Source organism: Camelina sativa, chromosome 17, assembly GCF_030686135.1.
Source record: "Camelina sativa cultivar CO46 ecotype springtype chromosome 17, ASM3068613v1".
NCBI classification, from domain to species: domain Eukaryota; kingdom Viridiplantae; phylum Streptophyta; class Magnoliopsida; order Brassicales; family Brassicaceae; genus Camelina; species Camelina sativa.
In genome coordinates, this window is record NC_141896.1 from 30514888 (window position 1) to 30532414 (window position 17527).

Sequence of the window (17527 nt, forward strand, 5' to 3'; positions counted from 1 at the left end):
CAAATTTATTCTTAATTTATTTCTGTAATTAATTTGATTTATTTTGTATTTATGTTATTGATTTGTAAATTGAGCCTATATAAGCTCATGTTTCCCTTCCTTGTAAATATATAGATTTTTGGAAAAATAAAGAGAGAGTTTTCTCACTTTGAAAGCTTAGGCTTTTTTTTAATTTGTCTTTTCTATTGTGTGTGATTCCTTTAGAAAACAAGTTGAATCTTTATCTTTATGTGTGATTCACTTAGATATTGATTTGTGTTCTTATCACAAAGTCATTCCACAACTTTGTGTGGCGAACTTCGATCCATCATTCATCTCCATCCTATCCGAGTTAGTTAGAGAGGTCCTTTAGACCAGCTATCGACTCACCCTATTTTGGCTCACATCATAACCTGTCGATGATACTCGAACAGATGGTTCCGAACTTTTCCGGTGGTACTCCACATAGCTCCAGGATACCGTCATGTAACTTCCGGTTCTAGAATTCAAAATAAGATCAAGAAACTCAGGTAAAGAATATCTCTCTTTATTGCTTTAGAAAACTGACTCAAAAACTAAAGCTCCTAAGCTCTCAATCTCTTAAGTTATGCAACAACTCTGCATATCCTTATACAGAGAACTCTTTGACTAAAACCTAAACACATTAGGAATATAACTAGATAACTCCTAGACATATATTTATATCTTCAGATAACTCCTAAAGATATTATTAGTCCTTATCTCTTTATTAAACCATAACTTGGTTAACTTATGACTCAAGCCATTTCAAGCTTATCCAACAGTGTCCTCCTTAAGCTTGAAATCAAACTTCCCCAAATCATGAACTCCAACAAGCTCCCTCATCTCTTTGAACTTGTTTCTCCCAAGAGCCTTAGTGAGTATGTCTGCCTTTTGCTCACTGCCAGGAACATGCTCCACTTCTATAAAACCACTCTCTACACATTCCCTTATAAAATGATACCTAGTGTGTATATGCTTACTCCGGCCATGAAATACAAGATTTTTAGTGAGAGCAATAGCCGACCTATTGTCAATCTTAATGACAATCTTTTCACTTGGTGATCCCATAATTTCTCCAAGCAAGTCTTGAAGCCAGATCGCTTGTCGTGCAGCTTTGGTACCCGCCATGAACTCTGCTTCACAAGAGGAAAAGGCAACGGTCTCCTGCTTTTGTGAACACCAAGATATCGGACTGTCGCCAAGGTAGAACACATATCCTATTGTGCTTTTCCCATCGTCAGGATCAACATTGTAGCTGCTATCACTAAAGCCTACAATTCTCGGAACTCTAGGAGCTGATCGTTTAAACACCAAGCCTAGAGTAGTCGTCCCCTTTGGATATCGTAAACACTGTTTCATTGCAGCTCCATGAGATGTCTTCGGGTCCTGCATGTAACGGCTCAAAACTCCTACACAGTAAGATAAATCCGGCCTTGTGTGTAATAGGTAACGAAAACATCCGACATTTCTTCTGTAACTTGTAGGATCAATGCTTCTCTCTTTCTCTGACTTAGCCAATTTCAAACCCGAATCCATTGGTATGTGAGCCAAGTTGCAGTCTTTCATCCCTGCTTCATCAAGTATCTTCAGAGCATACCGTTTTTGATTGAGCATTATCCCTTCTTCGGACTGATATACTTCGATGCCGAGATAACAAGTTAGCAGTCCTAAGTCACTCATCTCAAAGGTTGTTGACATTTCTCTTTTAAACTCAGTTATGACCTTCACGTTTGTCCCAGTAACAAAGAGATCATCTACATAAACTGCTACAACCAACAAATCACTGCCCACCATCTTGTGATAAACCGAAGGGTCCTTAGAACACTTCTCGAATTTGAGATCCTTAAGAATCTGGTTGAGCTTGTTATTCCAGGCTCTTGGTGCTTGCCTTAAGCCATATAAAGCTTTATTCAACTTGTAAACCTTGCTCTCAAATCCCTTCTCTTAGAATCCTTCAGGTTGTGTGACGTAGACAATTTCCTTTAATTCACCATGGAGAAAGGCTGTTTTGACGTCCAAGTGATGGATCTCCCATCCATTAGTTGCAGCAAGGTTGATAAGCAATCGAATTGTCTCTAGTCTGTCCACTGGTGCGAACACCTCTTCGAAATCTATCCCATGTCTCTGTACGTATCCTTTGGCGACGAGTCTAGCCTTATGCTTGTTTATACTTCCATCAGAATTACGCTTAAGTTTGAAAACCCACTTCAAGCCAATTGGTTTTGCATTCTCCGGAAGATCCACAAGGTTCCATGTATGGTTCTTCACAATCGAGTTTATCTCATCCTCACATGCCAAAATCCATTGCTTGGATCCTTTTGCTTCATTAAAACTCCTCGGTTCATCATTCAAACACATTAGCAATCTTTCTCCTTCCTCCTCCGAAAGTAAAACATAGTCCTCAAGATATTTTGGCTTAACAGTTTCTCTTAGCGACCTCCGCAGAGTAGGGAGAGCTTCCACAATATCCGTTTCCTGCTCAGATGTATTCTTTGACACGCTATTCTCAGAGTTTTCGACAATCTGCTTAGGTTCCGTGTGCTCGATATGCTTTGTTTCTTCTTGCTCTGTCTCCTCCTCCTCTGTTTCACCATAAATTTGTGCTGTTTGAATGCCGTGGTTACCATACTCGCCAAAAGTGATACTAAAACTCTCATAAGATCTCTGTTTAATATTACTGTTCCAGTTCCACCCTTTGGTTTCATCAAGTACTACGTCTCGACTCACTACTATTCTCCGATTCTGTGGATCTAAGAGACGATAAGCCTTCGAACCTGGTTCGGTTCCTAAGTGAACAAGCATACGCGATCTATCGTCAAGTTTCTTCAAATGTGACATCTCCACTTTCGCGTATCCGATAGAACTAAATACTCGAAGATGATCTATGTTAGGCTTCTTGAACCGTAGACCTTCGTAGGGTGTTTTATCCTTGACATCTCTTGTAGGAATCCGATTTAGAAGATAAGTTGAATGTCTTATCGCCTCTCCCCATAAATAATTTGGCAAACGCATATGCTTCATAGTGCTTCTTGCCATCTCCATCATAGTTCTATTTCTCCGTTCCACCACTCCGTTCTGTTGTGGAGTATAAGGAGCAGTAAGGTGTCTTTGGATTCCAGAAATTTCACAGAAAGAGTTAAACTCTTGTGACACAAATTCACCCCCTCGATCTGTCCTAAACACTTGTATTCTTTCTCTTGTCTGCTGCTCAACAATGGTCTTGAACTTCTTGAATTTGGAGAAGGCATCAGTTTTTTCTTTCAACAATATGGTCCACATATACCTGGAGTGATCGTCAATGAGAACAAACACATATTTATTACCTGCCAGCGTGCTTGGTGTTATAGGTCCACAGAGATCACCGTGGACAAGCTCAAGTCTCTTGGAGGCACGAAACAGAGTAGCCTTGGGGAACGCATGTCGTGTTTGTTTCCCGAGTAAACATGATCCGTAAATCTCCTTTTCAATGTTTACTTGTGGAATTCCATCAACAAGTTCCTTCTGTATCATGTTTTTAATCGTCTCATGGTTCACATGTCCTAGACGAGCCTGCCATCTGCTGGTTTTGGTGAGTGTTGTCAATAACACTCGTGTAGCACCCTGAATCTTCATACGAACCTTATACAGCCTGTTCTATGACCTACTCGCCTTTGTCAACAGCTTTCCATCTTGATCATGCATGGTTAGGTAGTTTCCCTTCATTCTGATGTTGCAGCCTGCTTCATTTGCTTGCCCAAGACTGATAATGTTGCTTCTTAGTTCTGAAATAAAGTAAACATTTGTCATTGTTCTTGTGTCACCGTTTCTATCAATGAATGATATCGAGCCTTTTCCTTTGATATTGATTCTTGAATCATCTCCAAAACGGACCTTCCCGGTAACAGTACGATCAATCTTTGTAAAATACCTCTGGTCTCCTGTCATGTGGTTGCTAGCCCCATTGTCGAGGTACCAGATGTTTTCTTCACCGGTGTTAGTCTCGTATTTGCTAGGTGTGCACTTATCTTCATTCAAATACACCACCTCATGCATCAGCAATTCATCAGCATCTTGTGTGTCTTTGTTATCTTCCAAAGCTTCCTGCAACTTGAGCAACCGATCTGGACAGTTGGAGGCATAATGACCAACTTTATCACATCGATAGCAAGTGATTCTCGATGGATCTCTTGCCTCACTTGTCCGTCCACGACCTCTCCCTCGCGGAAAGTATCGTCCGCCGCGTCCTCTTCCTCTATAATCGCCAGCAAAATCTTGATTGTTTGTTGTTCTTGATGCCGCATCCATGTTTGCATAAAGTAGCTTACTTTGATCCTCGTTTGTTTCCTCTTCTTCTTCCTTGATTCTTTCTTCATAAGTTTTTAGACATCCGATAATGTCTTCAAAACTTGTTGTATTGAGGTCCAATACTTGTTCAAGAGAAGCCACAATATGTATGTACTTCTTCCGAGGGAGGCACTTCAAAAACTTCTTTACCATCTTCGACTCCTCTACGGTTACTCCCAAAGCTGCAGATTTAGAGGATATTGCTGATAGCTTTCCAACAAAGTCATCAATAGATTTGGTGTCTTTCATCTTAAGACGGTCAAACTCTGCCATTAGAGTTTGAAGCCTTGCTTCTCTAACTCGTTCAGCACCCATATACCTTGCTTTTATCGCTTCCCATACCTTCTTAGCCGTATCTAACTCTCCAACTCTTAGAACAAGTGCTTCGGGTATGGATTGAAACAGCAGTGCTGTTGCCATGTTGTTCTTCTCACCATCTGTTATCCCTTCTTCTATGATATCCCAAACTTTGTGAACCTTAAGACAGATTCTCATCTTCATAGACCAAACTGTATAGTTTGTAAAGTAAGCATGGGACATTGAATAGAAGAAGGTCCTCCTCCTTCTTTTGGTTTTTCGGTCACAGGTACGAGATTGCCCATGATTTTTCAATCAATGCTCTGCTACCAATTCTAGAATTCAAAATAAGATCAAGAAACTCAGGTAAAGAATATCTCTCTTCATTGCTTTAGAAAACAGACTCAAAAACTAAAGCTCCTAAGCTCTCAATCTCTTAAGTTATGCAACAACTCTGCATATCCTTATATAGAGAACTCTTTGACTAAAACCTAAACACATTAGGAATATAACTAGATAACTCCTAGACATATATTTATATCTTCAGATAACTCCTAAAGATGTTATTAGTCCTTATCTCTTTATTAAACCATAACTTGATTAGCTTATGACTCAAGCCATTTCAAGCTTATCCAACACCGGTGACTCAGCTCTACCTATTCAAAACACAGAGAGATTCACAATAAGTACAATAAAACCTCTACAAATTAACGTCGGGACAATGATATTCACAAGGCTGCTAGCAGTGACGGTCACCTCATTGTAATTCATCAAGAAGTTCTGTCATGATCTTTGCAACCTCAAAATCAGGTGCCAATATCAAGATCGCATTGATAAAACTTCTGTATCTTCCTTTAGATGGGTTATCCCTTCGGTATTCTTTAGCTATTTGGTATCTTTTGAAAGATCTGATACCATTCATAGCCACATAGCGTGCAAATGGAACAGTTAAATCATATAGTAAAGAACAGATCTCTCCGCCCTGTATATATATAATGAGCATGATGGAGGCTAAAGATCAACAAGCATAGTCTGAGATTAATAATTCCAAAAAGTCAACATTAAGTAAGGAAACAGATGTAACATATGGTGACATGTAAGGAGGATTATATATACTTTTCACCTTTGGGAGCTTTGGAAGTCTCCTAGTTTAGTTACTGTACAATCTCGTTTATACATTGGGGGTATCACATAGTTGATGTTAATACCCTCATAGAAAAGCATAGCCAAAGTCACTAACCAAGGAATCCATTACAATAAAATACAATAATTTACGTGGTTGTTAATGTAGACATGCCATTTAGTAGACTAAGCAGGAGTTTTCTGACAAACTTCAAAGCTTACAGGATTGATCGTAATGCTCTTCGTACACAGTTATATGTTTTGTAGATTCCCACCAATCTATCTGCTGACTCAAACATGTTGTTCTTAAGACTGCACCATTATTCATAGTATTAATTAGACCTCAAGAACTGACCTACTTGAATAAGCTAACAACTGATTGAACTGGAAGATTGAAACTGACCTGATGATAATGTGACGTGTCTGCATTTTATAAGGTTTTAACTATAGTTTTTACACTTGTTTTGAGTCTTTTATTAAGTTCAAGTGTGCTTTTAGAGTCTTTTTGGTCTTTTGAGAGTTTTTACAGGTTCTAGGTTACTTTGGAAGGAAACTGAGTGTTTTGGGATGAAAACATGCATCTGGAGCCAATTTGGTGAAGACTGATCGGACTAGCAAGCAGATGGAGCAAACAGAGAAAAGCATCCGAGATTGGCTAATCCACATTCAGGATCGACCAGTCCCGTACCTGAAGCAAGTTTTCCTTTTTCGTTTTAAACTGACTTTTAGGGTTTTATTTTGATATTTAAGTTAGAGGCACGGCCTCCAGAGACATAAGCTTTATTTTCTGAGACTATTTTGTATTGAGAGCTGAAGGGGAAAGATCTCTAATCCTTCTTGACACTTTGGAGAAGATTTCTAAACCCTATTTTCTATTCTTTTGCAATTCAATTATGTTTTCTTCATTATTGATTTGCTGTTTCTGCTTCTCCATGTCTGAGTAGTTTCTCAATTCGGTTTAGGGTTTTAGAAGGGTTTCTATGATTAATTGATCCTAGGTTTGTTAGATTAGGGATTGATCTTATTGTTCTTCATCTATTGTTGTTCTTAATGCTTAAGCTAGACTGATCACCTGGATTAAGATCTTAGGTTTAATTCATCGGGCACCAAAAGTGTTGTTGAGTTGCTTGAAAAGAACATAGGTGAGAAAGGTGGACCTTAGCCAACATAAGTTGAAGTTGAGGCACCTTGTGAACTTATCAAACCTGAACTTGTTAATGCTTGCTTGTTTTGCTGAGTTCAAACAAAAGTTTAGGATTTAGTAAATTCATTGCTTAGATAGTTATCGCTGCGAAAGTAGGATTGCTTTACAAACGTGATTTGAGTTCAAGAATTGTTTTTAATGCATCCCTATCTAATCATCTAAATTCATGATCATAGTCCCTAATGATTCCCTGCGCCCAATGTTTCTCTTTTGATTTAAAACACTCTTTTATTTACTGCTTTTTGTTAGTCACTTTCAAACACAAACTTTTCCATTGTCTTAGCTATATTTAATCTACATAATTTCATAGTGTAATTGTTTGGTCTCTGTGGATTCGATCCTGAAGTGTTACAACGATACCACTAGATCGTGGTTGAGTGCACCTTGGGTTTTAATTGACCTGTTGATCATAATGAACTGAGCATCTTTAGTACGGTCTTTCACGTAATGTCCAACGATTGATACGTTTTTGAAGTCTGGTGTAAAAAAAGAGTAAAAAGTTTCAGGGATCGAATAAATTTTTTGGCAGATAAAATATGACAGTGGGGGAAATGGGAAGAGTTACCAAGAGCAGCATCGATTTCGTCCATGACGTAAAGTGGAGTAGGTTTGTAGTGATAGAGTGCAAAGACTAGTGCGAGTGAGCTCAGTGTCTGTAAGTAAAAGAGGTAGAGAAGTTTTTAAGAGAGTTCAGGGACAAACTGGTGATATAAAAGTGTGTTAAGATGTTTGTTTTTCTGAATGACCTTTTCACCACCCGACAAGTTTGCAATGTTCTTCCAGCTCTTCTTGGGAGGTCTTACACTGAAAACCACACCTTCCAAGAAAGGGTCCAGCGAGTCTACCAGCTCCAGCTCTGCATCACCTGTGAGAGTGATCATCTGGTGAATCATATTTGTATAATTTATTAGGGACAAAGATAAAATGCATAAGATAGGCAAAGAAAAAAGTATTAAATTCTAGTAAGATTTAGAAAGCAGCACTCATAGAAAGACAACAATCATAACTTTTTAAACCTTTCTGAATAACTTCATTATACACCATATTGTTATTCGCCTAACTTTTGGTTTTGGAGTTGGAAACAATGATCAGAAGGTAAACTAACCTGATACATTTCTTTGAGCTTTAAGGATATTGTGTTAAATCCTGCCATAAACTCATCCAACCTGAAATGAAGTTGTAGTCATCCAAGTTTAGATTCGCTTCATGAGACCAAGAACAAAAGGGAAACAGATATATATACAGAAAAAAACTAGAGGTGTGGAATACCTTCTCTTTCTCAGTTCATCATACTGCTTCCTTATGTCATCACGCTCTTGGGTCACCAAGTTAAGTTTGTCTACCCGTCCACTGTAAAGTTCCACTTTTCTCCGGTACCTATAAGTAGTTATAGCAAACAATCAAGAAAGCTAGAGAAACATGTGTAAATCAAAGTAAGGAAGAAACAACAACAAAATACTTACTCGGCGATCGAGTCAAGATTTGGATTCAACTCTTTTAGCTGAGCCTCCAGTAAGGCAACCATTTCAAGAGCCCTTTTCAGATCACAAGCTTCATTCAAATTATTATCCATTAATGTTGCTTGGAGTTTGTCTGGATCAACAAGATCTTTCTGAATTCTGCAATGGAGAATGACAAATTTTAGATGTGAAAGAGGTAATCATATAATGAAGGGATTACCATACGTACTGTTCCATTTGCTTTCTGAGTGCAATCTGCAAGTCATTGAGTTTCTTCTTGTAGCCCTTCTCTCTCATTTCTAATTCATTGTATTTCTTTTTCATATCTTGTACTTTGAATTCTGCATCTACCTGTATTCGACTAGAGGTTAGATGATGAAAATGCAAAGAAATGCAGCAACCAGTAAGAAAGAAAATGATTTGGTAGTTTGTTACCCTAGATGCCTTCAACTCATCCACAGACTTTTTCAGATTCTCATAATTGGACTTTGATTTAGTCAGAATGTCTTTATGCTCATCAATCAATGATGTTCATATATTTTACCTTGTTTTCCCTTAGTATATTCACATCTTTTACCATCCATTTTGGCCATTATTGCATAGCTTTTAAGACTGTTTATGCATTAGAGTATAGTTGCATTGCATTTGCATATTTTCTTGCATAAACAGGTGATTTTGGAGCCTAAGGAGCATGGAAGCAATGCTGAAGAGGAGTGAAGCTATCAAGAGAAGAAAGCAAGGGAGTTAGAGCTGAAGAACCAAGGTCCGGAGTTCCACTCGACCGCCCACTCGACCAGACATTCGACCGTGTGCGGAGAAGGACTCGACCGAGTGGAAGGAGCAGAAGAAAAGCCAACTCGACCGGTCACTCGACCGAGCACCATGTTGAGTTGACCAAGCCGCCTAGCTATTTTGTCTTTTAGCATTTTTAGGGCTTCCACTACTTTTTCTATAAAAGGGCCTTGTACCCTTCAGCCACCAAGAGAGCCACCTGAGAGAAAATCTACAAACCTAGTTTTTACCCTTTTGGGAATTTATGCTTTTTGTTTTTTACATTTCTTAGATTTTGTACCTCTTTTGAAGGAGAAAACAAGAGATTTCTTCTTACTTGTTTGTTCAATAACTCTCGAAGTATTAAGAATTCGAGTTTGATTCCTTCTTCAATATTGTAGACCTTTGCTTTATCTTTCTAGTGATACAAGTTTCGTTATTTTCTGGGTTTATGACTTTGTTCATCATGTTTAGCATTTGTGAGTAGTTTGCTTAGGATCTTGAGGATGGGTTAGGCTGGATTGTGTTTGTGGTTTGTTTAGCTAGGTCAAGCTTGCTTGTTATAGATCTCTTCTAGGCTAGATATACTCTATGATGATCCTATAACCGAGAGGGTAGGGTTTGATTTTAAGCATCTTAGCATCACACTATTGTCTAGGTTGTTAGATAAGGCTAGATCTAGAGATTAATTTAGGCATGCTAAGAGATTAGATGTCTTGTTTGATTTTTGACATAAATGATCTGTTTCTTAATGCTTGCTTGTATAAGTTATTTGCTATGTGAGAACTAGTCTAGAAATATATAAGCTTGATTGTTTTTGCCATGAGAGTGGATTAACATGTTCAAGGAGATCATTGTCTAGAGATTAGCTCAAGTTGTTTGAGATTTGTTAACCAAGTTAGATGACCATAATCATTAGTCCATCCCATGAATCCCTCCTCAAGACCTTCCTTGTCTATTGATTTCCTAGTTTAAATCCTGTTGTTTGATTTACTTTTGTCTTGCTATGTTTTGTTTGCATTGCTCTGTTTCTCGCATTTGTCCGACTCGACCCTGTACTCGATCGCACACTCGATCGAGTGCTTGCTCGAGCTCATCTCCAAAATTCTTATTTATGCTTTGTGTTTGTCCTGTCTCAATTCCTGTTTCACTTTAGTTGCATTTATTTAGTTTTCTGTTTATTCCTTGCCTTGCATTAGTTTACTACTTGTCTTGCATTAGTTTGATTTCTGTTCTTGTTTCATCATTGCTTTGATTAGTCTGTTCTCTTTGCATTTAGTCTCCTGTTCTAGTAGTTTTTACTTTCTGCATTTTACATTCATCACTAGGTTGTTAGTGACAAACATCTTACATATTTGGCTTGAGTTAGACAAATATTCATATCCTGATTGCTTGCATACACTCATTTAGGATTGACATCTCTTATACTACAACAGCATAAGGGTAATTAAAACTCCTTGCATTCCACATGTTCACCATCATCACATCATATCACATTCATCATCCACCCACCATCAAAATCAAGTTTCTGTCAACTAAAAAGAGAAAGGACAGATCAGTGAGTTTTATCCAAATAGTATCTAAATAATTCATGACTGAGATAAGAACTGTTAAAACCTTATGTGTTTCTTTATATGTCTCTTGGATTGCGAATGCTTTCTGTTCTATAGTTTTGAAAGTCACATGCAACTTTTCCTTCTCACCCTCTAGCCTCTCCTTTTCTCGAGTCGCCTCTTCAATCCCCTTTGTCAACTTCTTTATCAGTTTCTGGTTTGTTTCTATTTGAACATTACACCGATTGATCTCTGTATTATTTTTTGTCGATATCCTGAACATGAGAAACACAAATTAGGACGCACTCAACTGTGAGATCACTAAAAGCATGCTAAGAGAAAATGAAAACTTACAGTCTGAATCTTCTCAACCTTTGCCTTTTGTCCTTTCAATTTTTCACCACCAGCGTTCCCTATGTTGGTTTGCAGCTCCAAAGCCTAAAATAAGAAACCTCATCAAGTTTTAATGCACTAGTTCTATATTACAGGGTAATAAAACAATTGAACAACTCCATAGATTTTGCATCTACTGATCTCAGCTCCCAAGGAAAAAGCAGTCAAAATTTTTATTTACATGGCTGGTTAGACCAAAAACATATTGCCACATTTCGAAAAAAAAAAAAAGAATTACTGATGCTACGCACGTTATCCTTCAGCTGTTTAGAACCCTTCTCAAGGTTTTCAATCTCTCTTTCTTCTTTGGAGATGATTTTCTTAAGCTCTCTAAGCATGTCGATCTCATCTGTCTTTGGCTGAGATGCAGCTTCTAGGGGAGCTAGTTGTTTTTCGAGATAATTATGCTCTGAATTGAGACTTTCAATCTAAAGATGAAAGATACAAACAACTGATTACATTTAAGGCAACTTGATCACATATCTCAATAGGGAGGATTATACTGATAAATTCACAGAAGACAGTACCTCTCTTTGGCTTTTCGCCAGTTCCATCTCCAGGCGAGAGACTTCGTTTTCTGCAGCTCGATATTGTCTCACAGCATTCCCAATCTTTTCACGAATGTTGCTTAATATGTCAATAATTTTGGAGAGCTCATTTTCTGCATTAGAAACAGCTTCGCCTGACACACTAGTTCCCATTCTTCCCCCACGTGGCTTGCCTCCCCCTCCACTCATGGTACCAGATTTTTCAAAGAGAGCGCCATCAAGAGTCACGACTCTTCGAAATTCTCTGTTCCCACCATGTTGAGGGTGGATCCACACCTCAAACAAGAGGCCTGGCCCAGGAAAAAGCCCATGATAAATCTCCAAAGGAAGGGAGGGTATTATGGTCTTTTATATGGACGAACCGACACGATTCCCTATAAATACAGGCGTACGGCCCGCATTTCGAGGGATCGTGAAAAAGGCAGCAGAATTCGTACAGCAAAAACCATAGCTCAGCTCGTTCAAGAAAAAGTCAACGTTTTCAAGCCTATAGCTCGGAGAGTCGACGAGCTATCAGCCCGTCGATTACTTTGTTTGTAACTCGTTTACATTGTGTTGTAACCCGTCCTTTAGTGCCTCGGCACCGATATAATAAAGAGAACTTCGACCCTCCCTTGACCGAACTAAATATTCTAATTGTGACCAAAAGGGACATCAACAATTTGGCGCGCCAGGAAGGGGGACGACAAGTCAAAGTTTTCTGAAAAATTGAAGAACGGACCTACACCAACTAAACGAGATGACGATAGTTGACAAGGAAAGAAGCAAAGACGCAAGCTCGTCGGGGGGAACAGTTACCCCGGCGACGGATCAAGCAGAGCAGATAGTCCTTCCCACGCCAGACGCTCCAAGGAAAGTTGTGACGGTAGAAAGCCCAGAAACGTTCGTCATAGCTACAAATTTGACGACCCCAGCGACCGCAGAGGCACCACAGGCGCCGACACAACTCTCTCTGCTCAACAACCAGCCCGTCTCTAGCATAGACGAGCTTTTCCGAGGAATCTTAACGCGCCTCGACCAGCAGGAAGAGCGAACAAACAACCGTTTGGATGCGCTCACTGCGGCGCAGCTCAATTCGCAAGATGAAATCAATCATCTCCACAACGCTCGGCTCACCCCAAGGAACTTCACCTCAGCAAGGACAACGCCAGGGCCGTATGTACAGACCGGCGGATTAGAGCGTAATCCCATCCAGCGCCTTGCCGAGCAGGGTACCGAAGTGGCAGATCGAACGAAGGATGCCGAGCTAATAGCAATGAAACAACAAATGAGAGAAATGGCCGCAATGATCCAGAAAGCGATGGATAAGGCACCCGAAGTCGGACTCATGCTCGAGGCAACACAGCGAACTCCATTCTCCCGACGACTCGCTACAACAGCGGTCAAACGAGCGGTCAAGCCAAGGTTGGGCCATTACGATGGAACGGTCGACCCACGAGACTTCTTGCTCACCTTTGGCGTGGCCCTCGGCCCATTGCAGTTCAGCCCGGCAGAATACGACGCAGGAGCTTGTCAAGTTTTCGCCGAACATTCGACGGGGACCGCCTTGAGTTGGTTCTCGAGGCTACCACCAGGATCAATCGACAGCATCAGGGAGCTGATAACTGAGTTTCTGAAGCAGTTCTCTATTTTAATTGAGGACAAGAATTCCCACGCCGACTTATATGCCTTAACCCAGCACAAGGGGGAATCGCTTCGGTCCTTTATTGGACGATTCAAGGAGATTTATGTCAACATCTCAATCCCCGATGCGGCCGCAATCGTTGCGCTCCGAAACGCACTATGGTATGAATCTCGATTCAAGGAGGAATTATCTTTGACACATGTCGAGACCGTGGCCGAGGCATTACTCCGAGCTGCAAAGCACATTGGGCTCGAAGAAGAGAAAGCTATCAACGCCAAGAAGTATTCCTCGGAGGCAAGTGCAATAACCAGACAGCCTATAGCCGCAGCTCCAAAAGTCGATTATGTCGAGCCACGGCAGCACTTCACCAAGAACCAAGATCGAACTCGCCGAACCTTTGCGATCGGCGAAAATAAGTATATCCGGAAAGAAGGAGCTGAAAATAGCGCGACCTCGTATTGCGACTACCATCAGAGTAATACCCACTCGACAGACGAATGTCATTACCTCCAGAGGATTCTGATGGAACGATACAAGAAAGGCGCAATAGTCGTCGAGCCGGACAGAAGCAAGACAGTCCGACCTGGACGACATGATGCTAAGCGCGCTGAAAATATCGCTCGAAAGTTCGTCAAAGATTCAAAGATATTAGCCGACCAGAGTGAAGACGAGATGGAAATTCCAAACCTACTAGCTGAACGACGAGAGGACAGCGGTCACGAAAAACGACCGCATACAGACCGCAAGCCTGATCAACGTCCCCCGACTATAAGACGCATCAACATGATAATGGGTGGACTAGCCGGATGCAACGATTCGGTTAGAGCGATCAGAGATTATACTAAGAAAGCCGAAATGACGAAGTCTTGGCCGTCGCGGTTCGAGGCTGAAAGTATGCCAATCACCTTTGACGGAAAAGACCTGGAAGGTTTGGACCTACCGCACAACGACCCGTTGGTCGTCGAGCTCTTGATCGGTGAAAGCGAGGTGACGAGAATATTGATCGACACTGGAAGCTCGGTCAACGTCATCTTCCGAGACGTCTTGGCAAAAATGGAAATCGGCGAGCGGGACATTATGCCAGAGTGTCACTCTTTGATGGGTTTCGACGGGGATCACCTTATGTCCGTCGGCACAATTACTTTGCCGATCTTCGTTGCGGGGATAGCCAGGTATTTCCGTTTCACAGTCATCGACAAGCCGACAATCTACAACGTCATCCTCGGCACCCCGTGGATCCACAAGATGAAAGCCGTCCCATCAACGTACCATCACTGCGTTAAATTCCCAACTTCAAAAGGGGTGTACACGTTGCGCGGCAACCAGCAAACCGCACGAGCCTGTTTTCTGATCGAGCATAAGCTTCGCACCGGAAAGAAATTATAGCAATCAAAGCAGCAAGTCGGCGACAACAGTACGTCGCCGACAGACGGAAAGCCGACTGCCGTCCAACAAGGCGTTGCCGCGGTCGAGGAGGTGAGCTTAGACGAAAACGACAAGAAGCGATGCGTGAATATTGGCACAGAAATAACGTCCGCCATGCGAGACGAGCTAATACTTTTCCTCAAAACCAACATCTCAACGTTCGCATGGAGCGTGACTGATATGAAAGGAATCGACCCAAACGTCACGACCCACGAGCTCAATGCCGACCCAACGCATAAGCCGGTCAAACAGAAACGGCGCAAGTTAGGCCCTGAACGGTCGCAAGCAGTAAACGATGAAGTCGACAAACTCCTCGGTGCCGGGTCAATCGTGGAAGTAAAATATCCAGAATGGCTAGCCAATCCGGTAGTCGTCAAAAAGAAGAATGGAAAGTGGCGAGTTTGCGTTGATTTTACCGATCTTAACAAGGCCTGCCCAAAGGATAGTTTCCCATTGCCAAGAATCGATCAGCTCGTCGAAGCAACTGCGGGCAACGAGCTGTTAACCTTTATGGATGCATTCTCCGGTTACAACCAGATTCTGATGCACAAGGACGACCAGGAAAAAACATCATTCATCACGGACAGAGGGACGTACTGCTACAAGGTCATGCCTTTTGGTCTGAAAAACGCGGGAGCGACGTATCAACGGCTAGTCAACACGATGTTTGCCGAGCAGCTCGGCCGGACTATGGAGGTCTATATTGACGATATGCTCGTCAAATCACAGCACGCCAAGGATCATATTACTCACCTACGACAATGCTTCGACACCCTTAACAAGTATGGGATGAAGCTAAACCCGGCCAAATGCACATTTGCAGTGAAATCCGGCGAATTCCTTGGGTACCTGGTAACCAGACGAGGCATCGAGGCGAACCCGAAGCAAATTAAGGCGATCATCGATCTACCGCAACCAAAGAACGCCAGAGAAGTACAGCGGTTAACTGGACGAATCGCTGCTCTAAACCGCTTTATATCCAGATCGACCGACAAGTGTCTACCATTTTACCAGCTTCTCAAAACAAAGGGCAAGTTCGAGTGGACCGACGCCTGTCACAGCGCGTTCAACGAGCTAAAACATTATTTATCGACCCCACTAATCTTAGCAAAGCCGGAGCTCGGCGAAATCTTATTTCTCTATATCGCTGTCTCGGAGTCGGCCGTCAGTGGTGTACTCGTTAAAGACGACCGAGGAGAGCAACGGCCCATCTTTTATATAAGCAAATCACTTGACGACGCGGAAACTCGTTACCCAACAGTTGAAAAGGTCGCCCTGGCAGTAGTCACGTCGGCAAGAAAGCTCCGACCGTATTTCCAGTCACATACTGTCGCTGTCCTGTCCAACCAACCTTTACGATCTATATTGCACAGCCCGAACCAATCGGGTCGACTAACGAAGTGGGCGATTGAACTTAGTGAGTACGATATCGAGTATCGAACTCGGCCGGCTGCAAAGTCCCAAGTACTCGCCGATTTCTTGATTGAGCTGCCGTTTGGAGAGGCCGAACCAACACCTATCGACCCGTCAGATGACCGATGGACCTTGCATGTGGACGGAGCGTCCTCTCATCTTGGATCGGGCATAGGGATTCGACTGACTTCGCCGACCGGAGAAATTTTGGAGCAATCCTTCCGCCTTCGATTCCAAGCAACCAACAACGTCGCCGAGTACGAAGCACTCATCGCCGGTCTTAAGCTCGCTAACGGAATGCAGATTAAGCGGATACGGGCTTTTTGCGATTCCCAGCTTGTCGCCAACCAGTTCAGCGGCGAGTACGACACCAAGAGCGAACCTATGGCCGCCTACCTTAGTGTCGTTAAGATTTTGTCAAAGCGCTTTGACGAATTCGAACTCGTCAAAATTCCCAGAGGAGACAATGCTCCGGCCGACGCTTTGGCAGCACTCGCCTCAACATCGGATCCCGACCTTCGGCGAATCATCCCGGTAGAAAGCATAGATACGCCGAGCATAAGTGAAAATTACGCCGAGACGTGCCTCGCACTCCACCAACCGAATGAAATAAGGACGACTTATCGAACGATGAGGTCAGGCCGAGGGTGCGAACCTGCATCTGGCAACGACGCGACGGATTGGCGGGTCGAAATCCGAGCATACCTAGCCGACGGTGACGTACCAACAGATAAATGGGCTAGACGAAGATTAAAAGCCAAAGCCGCCCACTACACTTTGATGAAAGACCATTTGCTCCGGTGGACGGCGGCAGGAGCCTTGTTGCTTTGCATACACGGCGACGACACCGAGCGTGTCATGATGGAAATGCACGAGGGAGCTGGAGGAAATCACTCAGGTGGCCGAGCCCTAGCACTACGAATCAGGAAGCATGGCCATTACTGGCCTACAATGATATCTGATTGTGAAAAGTTCGTCGCCAAGTGTGAAAAATGCCAGCGACAAGCCCCCATTATTCATCAGCCGACCGAACTGCTACGAGCTGGAGTAGCCCCTTACCCTTTCATGCGCTGGGCAATGGACATCATCGGCCCATTACCAACTTCCAGACAAAAGCGATATATACTCGTCCTAACCGATTATTTCACTAAATGGGTCGAGGCCGAATCATACGCAAATATCAAAGCAAGGGACGTCCAACTCTTCGTCTGGAAGTACGTAATCTGTGGCCACGGCCTCCCGTACGAGATAATCACCGACAACGGCTCACAGTTCATCTCCCTGCAGTTCGAAAATTTTTGTGCAAGATGGCGAATCAAACTAAGCAAGTCGACGCCGAGGTATCCACAAGGGAACGGCCAGGCAGAAGCTACCAACAAAACCATACTCGATGG

The 17527-nt window shown here is 42.3% G+C and overlaps 1 pseudogene; it reads right to left on the reverse strand.

The window, feature by feature from the left end:
• Positions 1-5928: 5928 nt before the first annotated feature.
• Positions 5929-17527, reverse strand: part of LOC104757932 (structural maintenance of chromosomes protein 4-like) — a 33876-nt pseudogene continuing 22277 nt past the window's right edge.